Source organism: Rana temporaria, chromosome 4, assembly GCF_905171775.1.
Source record: "Rana temporaria chromosome 4, aRanTem1.1, whole genome shotgun sequence".
Taxonomy (NCBI): Eukaryota; Metazoa; Chordata; class Amphibia; order Anura; family Ranidae; genus Rana; species Rana temporaria.
The window spans coordinates 198,523,925-198,542,890 of record NC_053492.1 but is presented as its reverse complement, the minus strand read 5'-3'; positions in this window follow the sequence as shown (position 1 = coordinate 198,542,890).

Below are 18,966 nucleotides of genomic sequence, written 5' to 3'. Positions count from 1 at the left end.
CAGGAAGTGACACTAATGTAACTTGTAGCTATTTGCTAAATTAGGTCAGTTGATACAACAGTACTTCATACTAGTCATTTGTTTTGAAATGCTTCAAAGGGTCTGCTTCTAGGGAAATAAGGGACACATTCTGTAAGCAATACCTGCTGACATACTTAGGTGCTGGTTTTTCAAAGTCATTATTCACTAAAACTAAAAAGAGAGACTGTGGGATAAAGAGTGTTTGTACAACTAAATTATATGTTGTTTTGTCATGGTGGTAGCCAGAGGGGAACATTACTAAAGTTTAAACTTTAAGCCAGAAAAGGTCAGACATGACCAGGTCAGGTGTCTCTGCCTAGAAGGGTGTGTATGAGTCAGGGGCGGATCCAGAGTCTAGTCTCGGGAGGGGCACTGACAGAAAATACATTTTTTGGGGGCAATTTATCTGGGAAATGGCTGGTATTGGCACTTCAATCATCACTGCACCATGGTTATTATGGTCTCAGGATGATTGAAGCGCATTATTTCTATTATTACATTGTAATATAAAATGAAATGGTTCAACTCACCATAATGCAGAATCAGTGGGAGCCCCGAGTGTGTCACTTGCCATGTCGCCTGCCACCAAATGCCGATTGTCACTTGCCACGTCACCTGCCACATGTTGCGGATTGACACTTGCCACGTCACCTGCCACACGTTGCGGATTGACACTTTCCACGTCACCTGCCACACGTTGCGGATTGACACTTGCCACGTCACCTGCCACACGTTGCGGATTGTCACTTGCCACGTCATGCGGCAACACATTGCGGATTGTCACTTGCGACATCACCTGCCACACGTTGTAGATTGTCACTTGCCACGTGACCTGCCACCAGATGCGAATTGTCACTTGCCAAGTCACCACTGAAGTGCTTCTTATTTTGACTCCAATGTTTAATAAGAGATATCGCAAATCACTATTAAAGCATTTATTGAATGCTGCCAGGGCCTGCGTCCCCTGTATGTGAAAACAACAGACCCCTCCTACTGTGCCCCAGTGGTTTGCTAGAGTGAACGATATTGAACACATGGAACAACTGACAGCTGCCCTCAAGGACAAAACAGAGGACCATAATATACATGGGTTCTGCTGGGAACTGTTACGTTTTTCTAACGAATATCTCTGATAATTTTGATTAGACTGGTCTCCTCATCAGGGAAACAGCCCTTCTGCACTGTTGCCAATGCCGTGGTCCCTTCTCTTGCCATCCCCTCTCACTTCCCTCTCTTTGCCTCCTCCCTTGCCTCCTCACCCACCCCCTCCTTTTTTATTTTCATTTCTCTTCCGTCTAGATGCCTTAGGATTCCACCCTTTCTATCCAAAATTAAAAAAAATGCTCTACCTGGGTATGACCGATTGGATGCTCTGTTCATTTATTTTGTATTGCTTATGGTACATTTGCCACCCTCTATGCTCTCTTTCTCCCATGTTCACTGAGTATGTCCTTATCATACATTCTGCCAGCAGTTCTGCTTGCTGTGTGAGCCTCCCATGTAAAAGTGTACCATTTAAGGTGTTATACCTGAAGGGTTTCACATGTACTGGCACTTTAAGGCTGGCTCCACCCAGCAGTGATGACAAGGGTCAAGGGGTATAGTAGCCATCTTAGAGAGACCACATGTAGGAAGAGATAACCTGTAATGTCCTGAGATGCATGTTCTAGGGTACAGCATGTACTGAATAAACATCCATTGTACCAGCCCAGAGTCTTGTCTCCCTCACAACACAGAGGATATACCATATTGTATGTTGGTTGTGGGAAGACCTTGGTTTTAGGTTGCGCTTGTCACACAGAATGCTTCCAAAGATCTGTTTGTACCTGATATATCTGTCAATCATGTTTTTGTATTTGGACGCATTCCACTAAATAAAGAATAAAAAAAAAAAAAAAAAAAAAAAAAACTTCTCCTTTCCTTACTGCCAGGGAAATGTTTTCAGTTGTAAAATTAAGAAATGCAGGGGGGGAAATCTCCCCAAATGAGTCATGAGTAGCAATTAAAACCTAAAGGAAATATTTACTCTTGCTAAGCTTATCCAACTTCAATTATAAAATAATTAGGCTGTCATTTCACTTTAAATATAGTCTGTGTACTATTTATGCTGCACACACAGAATGCAGGGGTCAGGAGTAAGTAATATACAACATAACACACAGAGTGCAGTGGTATCCAAATTTGTTATAGAATGCAATAGCTGCATTCTATCTATGGTCAAAGTGTAAAATCTTATTTTCTTTTCCATACTGTATTTTAAGTATAACTAGCCTATTCATATTAATCTGAAATATCTTGAAGTTTGTATACTTATAGCCAGATTCAAGCAGGGCGCCACATCTTTAAGGCGGCGTAGCGTATCGTATTTACGTTGCACCGCCTTAAGTCAGAGAGGCAAGTACTGTATTCACAAAGTACTTGGCCTCCTAACTTACGGCGGTGTAGCGTAAATGGGGCCGGCGTAAGCGCGCCTAATTCAAATGAGGATGAGGAGGCGTGTTTTATGTTAATGGGGGGTGACCCGACATGATTGACGTTTTTTACGAACGGCGCATGCGCCGTCCGTGTACATATCCCAGTGTTCATTGCTCCAAAGTACGCCACAAGGACGTATTGGTTTCGACGTGAACGTAAATTACGTCCAGCCCCATTCACGGACGACTTACGCAAACGACGTAAAATTTTCAAATTTCGACGCAGGAACGACGGCCATACTTAACATTGGGTACGCCACCTAGGGGGCAGCTTTAACTTTACGCGGCGTATCTCTTACGGAAACGGCGTATCTTTACTGGGACGGGCGCACGTACGTTCGTGAATCGGCGTATCTTGGCATTTACATATTCTACGCCGAACTTAGCGGAAGCGCCGGTTTAAGTGTAATCTCAGTTTGAGAATACACTTAAACTTACGACGGCGCAGATTCAGAGTTACGTTGGCGTATCTACTGATACGCTGGCGTAAATCTTTCTGAATCTAGCTAAAAGAAGATTCCCACACATTTGCATCCTTGAATTCTGTAACATGTACCGTATTTTTCGCCGTATAAGACGCACCTGATCATAAGACGCACCTAGGTTTTAGAGGAGAAAAACAAGAAAAAATAATATTCTGAACCAAATGGTGTACTAAAATATTTTATATTATACTACTACTATAAGTGGGTGGTGGACACACAGCAATACCATCCCACCTATCAAATCAGCTCAGCTACACTATATCTGGGGGTAGTGGTGAACACAGCAACCTCCCCCCCTTCCCAGATCAGCTCAGGGTGGCAGGGCAGACACAAACACACCTTAAGCCTCTATCACATTAGCTCAGGTGATGAGCAATGGATACCATGCCAGCTCCCACCTCCCACCCCCTTATCAACAGCTCACCTCAGGCAGTGGAGGACACTGCCATTATAATCCCCTCTGGCTGGCTGGCTGGCTGGCTCTCAGATGTACCCAGGAAGCAGCTAGGAATTAGTTGTGGTGACATATTCAAAGCAGAAGCTGCGGGGGAAGGAGCAGGAAGTCAGACAGGACTAGACCACGGCCCTGAAAGGGAGGGGGGGGTGTTCGGTTGAAAAAAAAACCCAGCAAAGGCTCTCACTGCCTTCAGGATGGTGTCACTTCTGGCGGGTGACACCCGATCTGGGTGCGGAGCACACTCCCATAGCACTGCTGCTGACATCCCCCATGTTTTGACACCCGGGTGCAAAACGTCTCCCCCCACTCCCTCTTGGTATGCCCCTGCTAGGAATGCATCACATGTCCTGTCCTCTGTTCTATGAGAGAGGGATTCTGACACGGCGGCGACGGAGGGGGCGGCAGTGACTGGTCAGCATTCACAATATAAGACGCAGGGACATTTCACTCCGTTTTTTGGAGTAGAAAAACTGCGTCTTATATGGCGAAAAATACGGTATTCACTATGCCCTGTGAGTAGGCATTGCGGTGTCACACATTTCAGAGAGCCTGCCGTTTAAACTACAGAGGTGCTGAGAGGAACAGTTTTAGAATGCAGAGACTGTACAGGAATCACAAGTTGCAAGCAGCAAGGTGGCATTGGAATATGGAAAAGCATACAGAGAAACCAGGAAGTTGTAGGAAAAGATGAGAAATTTATCTGCTAGGGAACACTGCCTCAAGGCTGTCACTTCCGGCGCTGTCATAGCTCATCCCTGGAGTGCAAATCAGCTTCTGGTCTCAGGGTGGCTATGGCCATCCTAACAAAAAGTTGGATGTACCTGGTGCCAGTCTATACATGTCAGTGTGGTGTAAGGTTTTACCTGGTTTAAAAAATGTGGCTACTTTTTGCAATGAACCCTTTTTTCCTAAAACTGTTTTTTGAGTGGCGGTGTATGGCATTGGAAAGAATCATATCCTGGTAAATGCGAATGGTCAAGTTGGTGACAAGATATACAGTGGGTACAACCAAAAAAGTGCAGTGAGACCTATCTAGAAATAGAAGGTCCATTCATTGTGGTGAGTGTATGTTTATGTGGGGGTCACCTGGAGCACCTGGAAGTGGTCACGTGTTTATCTGTTACTAATGGCAGCAGCACCTGTTCACAAACTTTTTTTTTCTTTCTAACCAACTATTATTTAAATGGGACTTACTGATAGATTAGACATTAAGGGCCAGATCCACGTAACTCAGCGCATATATAAGCCGGCGTAGCGTATCTCAGATACACTACGCCGCCGTAACTTAGAGCGGAGGTTCCTTATCCACAAAGAATTTGCACCGTAAGTTACGGCGGCATAGTGTAAATGTGTCGGCGTAAGGGCGCGAAATTCAAATGACTAAGATGTGGGCGTGTTTTATGTTATTTCATTTTGACCCCACGTAAATGGCGTTTTTTTTTAACGGCGCATGCGCCGTCCGTGGGGGTATCCCAGTGCGCATGCTCAAAATCACGTCGCAAATAGTCAATGCTTTCGACGTGAACATAATTTACGCAAAGCCCTATTCGCGAACGTTTTACGCAAACAACGTAAACGACGCAAAATTAGATGCTGGCCCGACGTCCATACTTAACATTGGCTACGCCTTATATAGCAGGGGTAACGTTAAGCCGAAAAAAGCCTTACGTAAACGACGTAAAAAAATGCGCCGGGCGGACATACGTTTGAGAATCGGCGTATCTAGCTAATTTGCATACTCTACGCGGAAATCAACGGAAGCGCCACCTAGCGGCCAGCGTAAATATGCACCTAAGACGTACGTCAGTCGGATCTAGCCCACATTCAGGCGTATCTTGTTTTGTGGATACAAAACAAAGATACGACGGCGCATCGTAGAACTTACGCGGCGTAGCAATAGATACGCCGCCGTAAGTTCTTTGTGGATATGGCCCTAATTGTATATTCTGGTGTTATTTATGTATTAATTTTTTGGGAAATTTTACATATGGCAAACAGTTTAGTAATTTTAAATCACATGTAGGAAGAGATGGCCAGCAGACAGGCAGCATTCACAACATAAAAGGAGATTTTTTTAGTAAGGTTATATCGGATTGCTTGTATTGCTATTATAATGTAGAAATTATAAAATTAAAGTTTATGCAGTGCCTATAGTAAACCTTACATTTTTCAGTCTGGAGCATTGGGCAACAACTGCCTAGACCAGTTTAGGCATGGTCAGCAAAGACCTGGAGGCACTTCCGAAATGAGCATTTTTGTGCAGATAGTGATACCTCAGAATTCGCTTTGGAAACAGATGACCGGTGAACATTCCAGATCTAACAAATCCAACAGGTCTTTCATGCAGATTTTGAAATCTAAACCAGCATTACATCACAATGCTGGGTGTGTTTCTGTGCATTTTAGTAAGCACATAATTCATCATTATAGCCTTTTCCCATCACCAATTAGATAGATGTGTGAAATTAGACAAAATAACATTATGAAAGCAATTTTTTGGTGGGTGCACAAAGGGCTGGAAAACTCTTCTCACCACTGGTTAGCAGCACCATCAGTTACAGTCCAAGTGCAGTGTATTGGGGAGATGTTTGCTCTCCCCTGTATCATATTGTTATTTTTCTCCATAGTAGTTACAGACACAGTGCTAATTCAGTGATCATTTCTTATTAGTATGCTTTGAAAAGAAATTAGACTAAAGATTATTGTCCTACTACTTAAAAAAAAGACCTGCCCACATGCAGGATTTTGAAAGGATTGGTTGTATTTTTATGCATATATTTATGTAACAACTTTTCATCATTTAAATCCCAGCAAAGCTGGATGAAACCTTACAATATTTGGAATGTGTTTAGGAGGGACCTCGTGCATTTTTTTATTTTTATTAAAAGGGTCTGGTATATATTTTTATCAAAAGGGTCTGGTATATATTTTTATCAAAAGGGTCTGGTATATATTTTTATTAACAGGGTCTGGTAAATATTTTGGAAGGGGGACTCGATTTTTTATGTTCTCTGTTGTTGTATGATGTGCTACAGCAAATTACATTTACAAAGAGAAAAAAATTATACAGCTTAAATTGCCAGCAAATTACATTCGTTGACAGCACACAAACCCCTCCAAAGATCCTCCAAAATTCATAGAAGATCCTTGGAGGGGTCTGTGTGCTGTTTTTTCAAAAACAAAAAGCTGTCAATGACAGTTGTCAAAGTCATTTTACATTGGTGCAGTTTTATTTTAAGCATATAAAAGCATATAATTTTTTTTTTTATTATTTAGCATTAGGACATTTTTGACACCCCTATGGTTATTAGCCCAGACAATGGGCATTATTATTTTGACAGGTTCAGCTCCCACTGATTTCAATAGCATTCGGATTTGGCATCCAAACTTCTTTGAAGTTTTCTGAACCCTGCTTGAATCAAACTTAGTTCAGTTAAAGGGTCACTAAAGGAATTTTTTTTTTTAGCTAAATAGCTTCCTTTACCTTACTGCAGTCCTGGTTTCATGTCCTCATTGTTCGTTTTTGCTTTCATGTTGCTGTAAATCCTCTCTGTTCTGGACACTTCCTGGTTGCCTGTTTCCTGATAACCACAGTGCTGGGAGATTTCTCACGGTGGTCACTAATCAAGGAGGTGTGATTATTGTGTGTAAAACGAAACTGGATTGGTGCTGAGGAGTTTTAGACAAAGTATCACTGCTCTCTATTGGCTGACTGCCCTCTAGTGGCTCTCTGTACATCAGAGAACCAGGAAACAACAGCAAAAACGAAACTACACTGCAGGCACATTATATGATTGTTTTTTATCTATTTTTAATCATTTTTAAAAGGAATCAGTTAACTATTATGTCTCTATGCCCTGTAAACAGTCATTTCAGCTAAAAAAAAAAAATTCCTTTAGTGACCCTTTAAGCTTATCACTAATGTTAACTAACATGAAGATTGGCTGGAAGAACCAGTAATTTGCTTACCACCGTCCTTTTGAGTGGTCATGATGGCAGAGCTGTACATTTTAGCTTTATTCCTTATACCATATCTTTGTCTTTAAAAAGGCTAGACATATCCTTATTCATATAGACACCCCCCTTATGTCAGGATTCTCAGATCCCCCCAACCCCTTACATCAGGGTCCCTAGAGTCACCCCCTTAAAGGAGATTCGCCAGAGTTTCCCTAGTTGCATCAGACACCCAGGCGCTCCCCTGGCAGCAGCATTCATGATGGACTGAAGAAGGAATAGCCTATGTAAAGGTAATCCAGTGAGGAGGGAGTTGATGTAGTCATGGGGAGAGATAACTAGGGAGTGAATTAGAAGCTTTGTAGTGTCATTGTTTAGGAAGAGGGTTTTGGAGATGTTGCAGAGGTTGATGCAGCAAGAATTGGACAGAGATTGGATGTGGGACCAGAAAGGAAAGTTTAGAGTTGAGAGTCCAGGATTACACCTAGAACCTTGGCATGTGACAATGGGCTGATAGTAGTGCTATTGATCTTGACAGAGATATCAGGGGAAGAGGCACATGAGGGAGGAAAAATTATTAGTGCCGCCTATCAGTGCCCTTCAGTGCCGCCTATCAGTGCCTATCAGTGCCACCTATCAGTGCAGCCTCATCAGTGCCACTTCAATGGTGCACACCAGTGCAGCCTCATCAGTGCCTATCAGTGCCACCTTTCAGTACCCATCAGTGCAGTCTCATCAGTGCACATCAGTGAAGGAGAAAAATTACTTGTTTGTAAAAAAACATGATTTTTTTATTTATTTTTTCAAAATGTTTAGTATTTTTTTGTTTGTTTAGCAAATAATAAAAAAACTGTGGTGATTAAATACTATCAAAATACACCTCTATTTGTGTGAGAAAAAAAAATGATAAAATGTAATATGGGTACAGTGTAGCATGACCATGCAATTGACATTCAAAGTGTGAAAGTGCTGAAAGCTGAAAATTGGCCTGGGCAGGAAGTTAGTAAAAGTGCCCAGTAGGCAAGTGGTTAAAAAAAAAATCAGCTTTATACAGCTTTGTAGATAAAATTATCCTGGCCTTCAAAGGGCTTTCAAGCTTTTTGCTATTTCTGTAAGTGAAGTGAAATGTAAAATAAAAGAAATCCACAGGAACTGCTTTAATTATTTGTTCAAAAACAAGGGGGGGGGGATAGGGTTGGGACTTTAAATGAGGCCTATGATAGAACTACCACAGCCCTCCATTACTGTAAAAGAATACAAAAAAGAGTTGGGACTTTAGATAAGATGCGTTTTTAGCAGTATGCAATTAAATATATATATATGGAATATAAAAAATGTTTCCATATTAGCCAGGCTCAAAGTTGTAAACCAAAAAAGCACTAAACCAAATTAATCTGTCTAAATGTATGTAAATAAAAACAGAGGTTTAGTTGCACGTATCTGCAGATACCTGGGAAACTGCAGGCCAGCGACAAGGCACTCTATAAAGCTGCAGGTCCTACCTATGAATTTCAAGGTCTCCTGAAAAGGAGCACAGGTGTGCTAATCAATAGATAGGGGGCAGGTGATAACCTAAAACCCGCCCCTACCTAAGGTTGGTCTAGCAAAAGAGAGCACTGGAAATCAAAAGAAAAGTCGGAGTGGAACAAAAAACTTGCCTACCAAACCAAAATACCACCAAACTGAAAGCAGACCAACTCAAACTGGGTCAGCTATTCAAAAAATGACAATGCATAATTAAACTGGTCGGTGGTAGATCTGTGGAGGCACTCTGTTCCACTCCTAAAACGCATCTCCATCCCTGGATAGTGTTCAAAAACAAGGGGGGGATAGGGTTGGGACTTTAAATGAGGCCTATGATAGAACTACCACAGGCCTCCATCCCTGTAAAAGGATACAAAAAAGAGTTGGGACTTTAAATGAGATGCGTTTTGAGCAGTATGCAATTAAATATATATAATTATTTGTGTCTACTTCCTCCTGTTTTAATAGAGAATTTGGGGATTTTTTTTGTTTAATAATCATACTTACCTAGATGGATGCAGCATCAGACCAATGCTACATCTGTCTCCTACTGGCATTAAGACCAGTGGCATCTTAAGAGCATTATAGGTCCCCGGGCAATACAGTGCACTGGGGCCCTGTCTACACAATCGTGCACGAGAATTTACTGACAAAAATCATGACATTTACTGGCAGGACCACATTTTTTTTACTGGCACTGCAAAAAAAGTACCTAAAATTACAGTTTTACAAATTTCTTCATTGACATGAAGGTTAGGTTACTATAACCCAGCCTTCTCAGAGTTTCCTCTTACATCAGAGTCTGCAGGATTCCCCCTTACAGTGAAAGGGAACTCTTATGTAAAGGGGAACGCTGCAGATCATGATGTAAGGGGGAACTCTGATGTGGAGGAGGACTCTGGTGACCAGAGACTACCTTATATAAGAGTCCACTGCTTTCTCTTTACATCAGAGTTCCCACTTACATCGGGGTCCTCAGACTGAGTTCCCCATTGCACTGTAAGGGGGAATCCTGCAGACTCTGATGTAAAGGGAAACACCAGGAACTCTGATGTGTGGGGCACTCTGGTGACCAGAGACCACCTTCCATAGAGTAAATACACTAAGGTAAGGGGGCGTCACTAATATTTTTGTATTCACTCCCCCCTTACATCAGCAACCACCCGCCCCTTAGACTGGCCAGGCGGCGCTATCACTGACCTCCTCTCAGGTGCAACATGCACGGCTCAGTCAGATGGCCCCAGCTTGGCTGCTCTGGTTTTACCCTACTGTCTCCTCATGTCTGACTTCTCCCGTGACCCCCATCGTGGCGGCGCTCCCACCCTTGACTTCTCTTCAGACTCTTCCTCAGAGACTGTAGACACGATACAGTTCTACAGTTCTGACCCGCTGCTCTCCACCATTTTTTACTGGGGTTGCTGGGCAGCCGATGGGGGCCCCCCAGGCAAGTGGGGCCCCCGGGCAACTGCCCAGCGTGCCCAATGGAAAAGACAGTCCTGATTAAGACTGAGAACTGATTGATAAAACACAGCTGATCACTCTGTTCTCAGTGCTTTGTGAGCAAAGAACTGGTAATTGCCAGTCACCGGCTCTCTGCTTTGCCCTCCCACACTCAATTGAGTGCTGGGCTGTGGGGGCAAGGAACAGCTGGCTCAGGCTCTCAGTGGCTCACTGAGAGCCTGAGCCAGGTGCGGGTCTAGGCATCTGGTTGGATCACAACCATATGATCATGATCTTTCCTCATACTGGACTGACTCTCCGACAGCGGGTTAAAGTGAACAAACTGCACTCCTGTGAGCCACAAGAGAAGTACAGCCCAACAAGCTTTAGCTGTATATCTCTTTTGCCCATATGAGATGATACATTCCTAAAAGGGCTTCTCATATGGCCTCTTTTCTTTACAGCTTGTATCCACATGTAGGTAGAGAAGCAATTTATATGCATATATTTCTGACAGCAGTGGAAGAGAACCACAAAGATGTTCTCTCGCTGTGCTGTGCTTCGATTTGTAAACTAGCATCCACCTAGGGCTCTTTCACGCAGGCGGACTCCGTAAGTAGGTCCGGCTGCTCAGCAGGGTAGGCCGCTTATGCAGAATAGACACGGACACAGCCCACTTTCCTCTATGGGCGGTTGAATGTAAATGCATCGCCTGTCCATTTACACCTTACTGTCATCAGATCCGATCAACCAGGCAAATAGGCAACGGATTGCCCATCTGACTGTTTTAGCAAATAGAATCAGATGCTGGCGATTGTAAACTGACACATGTCTGTTTACATCCACCGCTCCATAGAGGGCAAAAGATGGTCCGATTGGGACTATCTAAAAAACTGACAGGCAGACCCAATTGGTCCACCCATCTGAAAGAGCCCTTAATGTATTTGCTTAAGGAGAGGAGGTGTGTTCAAGGGGTAAGGTTGGTAGAAAAACAGGTGGTTGTTAAAGAAGGGCAGAAGTCCTCAGGTTCTGCCAATGCTACTATTTATCTGCATGAACTACAATATTAGAGGTATATTTATAAAAAATGTACAGTAAATGTGACTCAGTATTATCATAGCAGATGTATCACGTTGCAGTGATTGATTTAGCTGCAGTGAATGCTTGGTGGCAGTCACAGTTTCCACTACTGCTGTCAGAATATGACATTTGTGCTCTGAGCTTTACCCGGAACAGAGATTTTCTAGATCACAGGACAACAATCTACAGTATGTGGCAACAGATAGAGTGATTGTCACTAGGGCAGTTATCCTTATTACACACACAAACAGTAGCTGTGACCTTGTGGTCTAACCAAAACAGACACCATTCACAGCACATGATGTAACAATTTTGACCTAAATAATTGTATTTGACACAATTGATAAGCATAGGCCCCTGGCACAAATCCATGGCATAACCATTCTGCCTCTGACCCAAATTGTGAAAGCATGCAGAAAAATGAACAGTCTGCTTCTTTCGATGTCCAGCCGTTAAGAGGAGGAACCTTAAGGCTTCATTTCCACTGACGTTTTTACAGCAACTTTTCTGAGCGTTTTTTACAGCTTAAAAACGCCTGTCCATGTTATTCTATGGCATCATGCCCACATAGGCGTTTTTGAGCTGCAAATGGCATAGGCGTTTTTGAGCTGTAAAAAAAACGCAGGACCAGGGCGTTCTGAAGCTCCAGAGTAGAGCTGTAAAAATGCCAGACGTTAAAAAACGCTCAAAAACGTGCGAAAACGTTTAAAAAAGCTACCGCTGCGTTTTTGAGCTCCAGCTCAAAAAAAAAAAAAAAAATTAAAAAATAAACATGAACAGGCGTTTTTAAGCTGTAAAAAAGGCTAAAGAAAGTGGCTGTAAAAACGTCCATGGAAATTAAGCCTTAGGCTTCATTTCCATGGACGTTTTTACAGCCACTTTCTTTAGCCTTTTTTACAGCTTAAAAACACCTGTTCATGTTTATTTTTTATTTATTTTTTGAGCTGGAGCTCAAAAACGCTACCGCTGCGTTTTTGAGCTCCAGCTAAAAAAATAAATAAAAAATAAACATGGACAGGCGTTTTTGAGCGTTTTCGTGCGTTTTTTAACGTCTGGCGTTTTTACAGCTCTACTCTGGAGCTTCAGAATGCCCTGGTCCTGCGTTTTTTTTACAGCTCAAAAACGCCTATGCCATTTGCAGCTCAAAAACGCCTATGTGGGCATGATGCCATAGAATAACATGGACAGGCGTTTTTAAGCTGTAAAAAACGCTCAGAAAAGTGGCTGTAAAAACGTCAGTGGAAATGAAGCCTTATTGGTACCACAGCTTTATAGACAGAACAATATCATTCATATGAACACATCTAATTTGTCAGTCCATATATGGCTTTTCTCCTTGTGACGTTTATTCTTGACCTCGTGGCTTTCACTCAGACTCATGGAAGCCGTGGAAGGAGTGAGCATTAACAGCTGTTTAGGATTAATAGTTAAACCATCTGTCTCTTGTCTTCACTCCGGGCTGAGATTTACTGTAACTCTATAATGTCTTTTAAGGATAATAATACTTGTATACACCCACACATATATATGTATATATATAAATCAAGAAATAAAAGAAATAAAACAATATACGAAAGGAAACCAGTATTTGAGTGGTTTAGGAGAAAAATAACATAAACACAAAATAATCATTTTATTTAATCATTTTATTTAACTTCATCACAGTCCCCCCTTAAAAAGACTATTTTATCAGTACTGTCCCTATGCTCTCTTTGTCCCTGTGCTTGGCCTCCCTATCAGCATCTTTTTTGTGTTTCGCCTAGCGACCAGACAGGGCTTATCCGTAGTTCTTCACCAACGAAACGTCAGGATCCCATTGAGAACGTCTGACTTATGATGAAACACGTCTGAGAGGACGTGCAGTGACGTCACCACCTAGAGGAGGAAGGGCTCCAATAGTTGCCGGCCGGCACTTTCATTTTACATGCTGCTTGTTTTTATTGACGTTTGTAAGTATGCTTACGTTTTAAATAAATATAAATTTTATACGGAATTACGCTATGGTGCATCCTCTTTCCATCTATATGTCCGGATGAGCCTGAGATTGTGCCTGGAGTTTTTCTTGGGAACCTGTGTCCCCCTGCATTTCTGTGAGTCCATAAAGGCCGCGGCTGGGTTATAGCCGACTGCATATCAAGCTTGCCCTCTGGTCCGGAGGAACCTGAGATTGTGCCTGGAGTTTTCCTCGGGAACCTGTCTCCCCCTGCATTTCTGTGAGTCCATAAAGGCCGCGGCTGGGTTATAGCTGACTGCATATCAAGCTTGCCCTCTGGTAAGCGGCCTTGCATCTTGGTGAAGGGTGTCACTTTAGTGTTGAAATATCTGTCACTTTTGGTGGTGTGTGCTTCCAGGATTCTGCATCTGCATGAACTATATTGCAATTTGGAATTACATACTTACATTTGCATCCTATGGACTTGCCTTAACATCAGAAATCAATTTCCTGAATGTACTTTTCCAGTTAAGAGTTTTCTGGCGCGGCTTTATTTTTTATGTATATCTTGCTCTGTGGATCGCACGCAAGCTGCTGCCTTTGATAGTATAATTTTTTGCATGATTTTCTGTATTGTATTAGCGCAGTTTTTTTGCTTTTTCCATACAGTATGATCGACTGAACCACATATGCTCTGTCACACTATGACTGCTAAATAAACATAGCAGTCTTAGTTCATCCTTCAGTGTAGACAAACATACAGGAAGTTCCACCATGCCAATTCATGGATCCATTTATAAAAGCACAATATTCCTCCCCAATAAATACATTTGTCAACCAAAAGCCTGAAAAAGTGACTTTTTAATTCACAACTGTGGCTCTATCACACTGCATCATTTATTCATAATGTATCTATACACTATTTTAACCGACCATTCTTTTTAACATCCAGTTGTCACTAGACAAAGCTCAGTCAAAGCTGCATATATTGACACCTCCCATTCTCTTTAAAATAACACCCTTATGCCGCGTGCACACCATCACTTTATGTGATGAAAAAAAAACGAATTTTTTTGTGAAGTAAAAAAACTATGTTTTTGAAACTTCATTTTCAAAAACGATGTTGCCTACACACCATCGTTTTTTCAAAATGCTCTAGCAAAGCGAGGTTACGTTCACCACTCTTTTCCATTGAAGCTCACTTCATAACTAGCTTCTGAGCATGCGTGGGTTTAAAAACGTTGTTTTAAACGTCATTTTTGCTACACACAGTGATTTTTTGTGAAACAAAAAACGACATTTTGAAAAACGACACAAAAAAATAAAGCATGCTTCAATTTTTTTTGTCGTTTTTCACAAGACATAAAACAACGTTTTTCCCCCACACACGGTCATTTAAATTGACGTTTTTAAAAACGTCATTTTTTTCATCACATAAAGTGATGGTGTGTACGCGGCATTAGAGTAAGATGTTCTTCAAAACAAATGGTGCAAAAACCCACTTTTTTTTTAAATACCAATCATCATCCACATACACTTGTACAATGTAAATGTACTGTATGAGAGAGAGATCTCTATATTAATCAAAAATACTAAATTAATAAGGGCTTTCTTTAGATCTTCAAATGATTATATACAAGTTATCTTTTATTATTAAAGAAAAGATTTGCCCTATAGTAAGCCTTTATAGTTCATTAATATTCACTCAGACAGATATTTTGTCTTCAAAAATTTCAATGAACTCTCAAGAAAAGTTATTTGGGCTCAAAAATGTTTTAAAACCATTACTTTAGTAAGTATCGTAATACCCTCTAAATATATTTTTCTCATCCATGAACCTCATTCCACAAAAAGGTTATTCCAAGGTTCACAGAAGGGAAAACTATCATAGCGTACTCTCAGGCTGTGTAACCTGATCTCCATTTCTCTGTTACTAATACATTCCTTTCATGTAATGATCTCCAAAGAAACAGCTGTTACTGCTAGACCCAATCTTCCAAGCTTTTTATCCCATACATTATACAATTCGGTAACAACCGATTTTATAGTTTTCCTAATTTTTAGATAATCTCCAGATACGCCGCCGTAATTTCAAATCTGCGTCGGCGTATCGTAACGCCAATTCTCCAAGGCAGATACGTCTAAAAAATAGGCCTCCTCCACCGACGTAACTTGAATGCGACGCCGTATAATTGTGTGCAATATTACGTTTGCCGCTAGGGGCGCTTCCGTTGTTTTCGGCGTAGAATATGCAAACTACCTAGTTACGTCGATTCATGAACGTACGTGCGGCCGACGGTAGTTTTTTACGTCGTTTGCGTAAGGCTTTTTCGGCGTAACGTTGCTCCTGCTATTAGGTGGCGCAGCCAATGTTAAGTATGGACAACGTTCCCGCTTCGAAATTTGAATTTATTACGTCATTTGCGTAAGTTGTTCGCGAATAGGGCTGGACGTAATTTACGTTCACGTCGAAAGCAATGACGATTTGCGTCGGAATTTCGAGCATGCGCAATGGGATTTTTTCACGAACGGAGCATGCGCCGTTCGTAAAAAACGTAAAATACGCGGGGTCAACCTAATTTAGATAAAACACCCCCCCTCAACATCATTTGAATGACGCGTGCTTACGCCGGCCCCATTTACGCTACGCCGCCGTAAGTTAGGAGGCAAGTGCTTTGTGAATACAGCAATTGCCTCTCAAACTTACGGCGGCACAGCATAAATACGATACGCTGCGCCGCCGTAAGAAGGGGCGCAGCTACCTGAATCTAGCACAACGTTGTTTATCATTGTCTGAATTTGAAACAGTTCTTTACACAATCTTAATCAATAACTTTGTTCTGATCCCATGTTTGTGCTTTAAATGACCACATGTAATAACACATTTTCGGTTTAGGGTTAAAATATTCATAAACATTTACATGCAGCATTAAACTTAGTTTTCTCTTTAACCACTTAAAGACCTTAGGTGTTTTTCAGATTTGGTGTTTGCAAGACTAAAACTGTTTTTTCTGCTAGAAAACTACTTAAAACCCCCAAACATTATATATTTTTTTTTCGAACACCCTAGAGAATAAAATAGTGGTTATTGCAATACTTTTTGTCACACCGTATTTGCGCAGCGGTCTTACAAGCGCACTTTTTTGGGGAAAAATTCACTTTTTTGAATAAAAAAATAAGACAAAAATAAATTTGGGCCAATTTTTTTATATATTGTGAAAGATAATGTTACGTTGAGTAAAATGATACCCAACATGTCACGCTTAAAAATTGCGCCCGCTCGTGGCATGGCGTCAAACTTTTACCCTTAAAAATCTCGATAGGCGACGTTTAAAAAATTCTATAGGTTGCATTTTTTGAGCTACAGAGTAGCTCTAGGGCTAGCATTATTGTTCTCTCTCTAACGATACCTCACTTGTGTGATTTGAACACCGTTTTCATATGCGGGCCTACTCGCGTATGCGTTCGCTTCTGCGCGCGAGCTCGTCGGGACGGGGCGCTTTAAAAAATGTTTTTTTTTGTTTTCTTATTTATTTTTATTTATTTTATTACTTTTTACACTGAAATAATAAAAAAAAATTGATCACTTTTATTCCTATTACAAGGAATGTAAACATCCCTTGTAATAGAAAAAAGCATGACAGGTCCTCTTAAATATGAGATCTGGGGTCAAAAAGACCTCAGATCTCATATTTAGACTTCAATGCAAGAAAAAAAAAATTGAAACTGTCATTTTTTCAAATGACAAAAAAAAAATGTCTCTTTAAGACGCTGGGCAGGACTGACGTTTTGACGTCACTTCCGCCCAGCAAAGCTATGAGGACGGGTGGGGGCCATCTTGCCCTCACTCAAGTCCTCACCGCTCAGGCTGCAGCATCCGATCTCCTCCGCCGCTACCGACGGCTACGGTAAGCGGCAGAGGGCGCGGAAGAGCGGCGGCCCTCTCCCGCCACCAATAACGGCGATCTCGCGGCGAATCCGCCGCGGAGACCGCCGTTATCGTTTACACGGCCGCCCGCTGAAAAGATGGATATCTCAGTTGTGGCAGCAGCTGCTGCCGTTACTGAGATATCCATCTTTATAAAGAGGACGTATATTTACAATACGCGGGTCGGCAAGTGGTTAAAGAACTTCTTTACACTCTGACATTAATTAACTAATTACCCTATGGAATATATCACAGTGATTATGGGACTCAGGGACTCAAAACCTGCAGCTACTTGGTCTCTTGCTTTAAACTTACCCGGGACCCCCCTTGGGACCCCTATGGCATCTATATATACACATATGGCCTATATCCCCAGGCATCACCTGTATTCCAACCCACAGATTCCCAGTGGTCACAATCATCACCTATATCACACATATATATGGTTCCTGAACGTATTACCCTGCCAGTCTAATGGAGGGAAGGAGATTATAGTACAGTAATCAAATATAAGAAAAAAGATATATAGTTTCATTCTGATGCGGGTGGCACAGTCCATCATATCTCATCTCCAGAGAATGTTTTCGAAGGAACTTCTTAGCCATCATCCAATCACCAGGGAGTACACAGTGAATATCTGTATCTAAATCAGGATCTGCAATGGAACAAAATACTCGTACATGGATATTAGTTAATTATTTTTCAAGAGCGGTCACGTAATTTCTCAAAGTATCAGACTGTAATTGCAACTGTTGTGGGTAATCCTAATCTGTTCCAAACAAGATTTCAAAAGGGGATAATGAATGCTTCCCCCTTGGGGCCACTTTCCCACTACTCTGAGGGTGGTAAGGTATGTGAAACGTTAATGTGGTACCCAGGACCTTGATCACTCTCTATCACCTTAGTTACCCCGTATCTGAATCTGGAGCAATCAACATACAAGACGAGTTAAGGCATTAGGGTCGGGGCACACAGGACAGAGGGTAGATGAGCGGATTCCACCTTCATGAGTTCAAAACAATCATGTTAATCCAGGGTAGAAGCAAGTAGGTCTGCGCCATTCTCTTCTTTCTGTTTTGTCCAGAGACATGGCATGATACCCCCCCTTGGACAAAACGAAGGAGAGTAGCAGGGTTGGTGGGTTACAGAACACAGAATCTGGTATGGGCAATGGGCAAAGGGCAGAATAGGATGCCATCTGCGTTCACAGGGGGTAGAGGGGGTAGTGCAATACTGGGCACATGGGGTTGGGGCAGGATGGGTCAGGCTGGATAAAGGCCTGTTTGCAAGGGGAGGGACCTCCAGCATAGAACAGAATTCGGGCAGAGACCATGCTTCCACAATAGCAGTGGTGTTGCTCAGCATACATACAGCAGCTTAAACCTTGGTCAGATCACCACCCGGTACAACAGTCAGTGTTTGATAGGTAATACCAACAGTGAAAGCAGTAGGGGCACCAGTCCAGAAATTGAACATCAGGCATGGTCTTGAAGGGGGCAATAGCCACAGTAACAGCCCTCGGGCACCACATCATCACAGTATAACAGGCAAAAAGCCATATATATTAATCATGTTGTGGGTCACATTTCACCATCAGGGTAGGTAACTCATGTGGGGCTTTCTCAGCTGAGATGGCTGGGGCGTAAGTGGCAAAAGGGAAGTGGCATGAG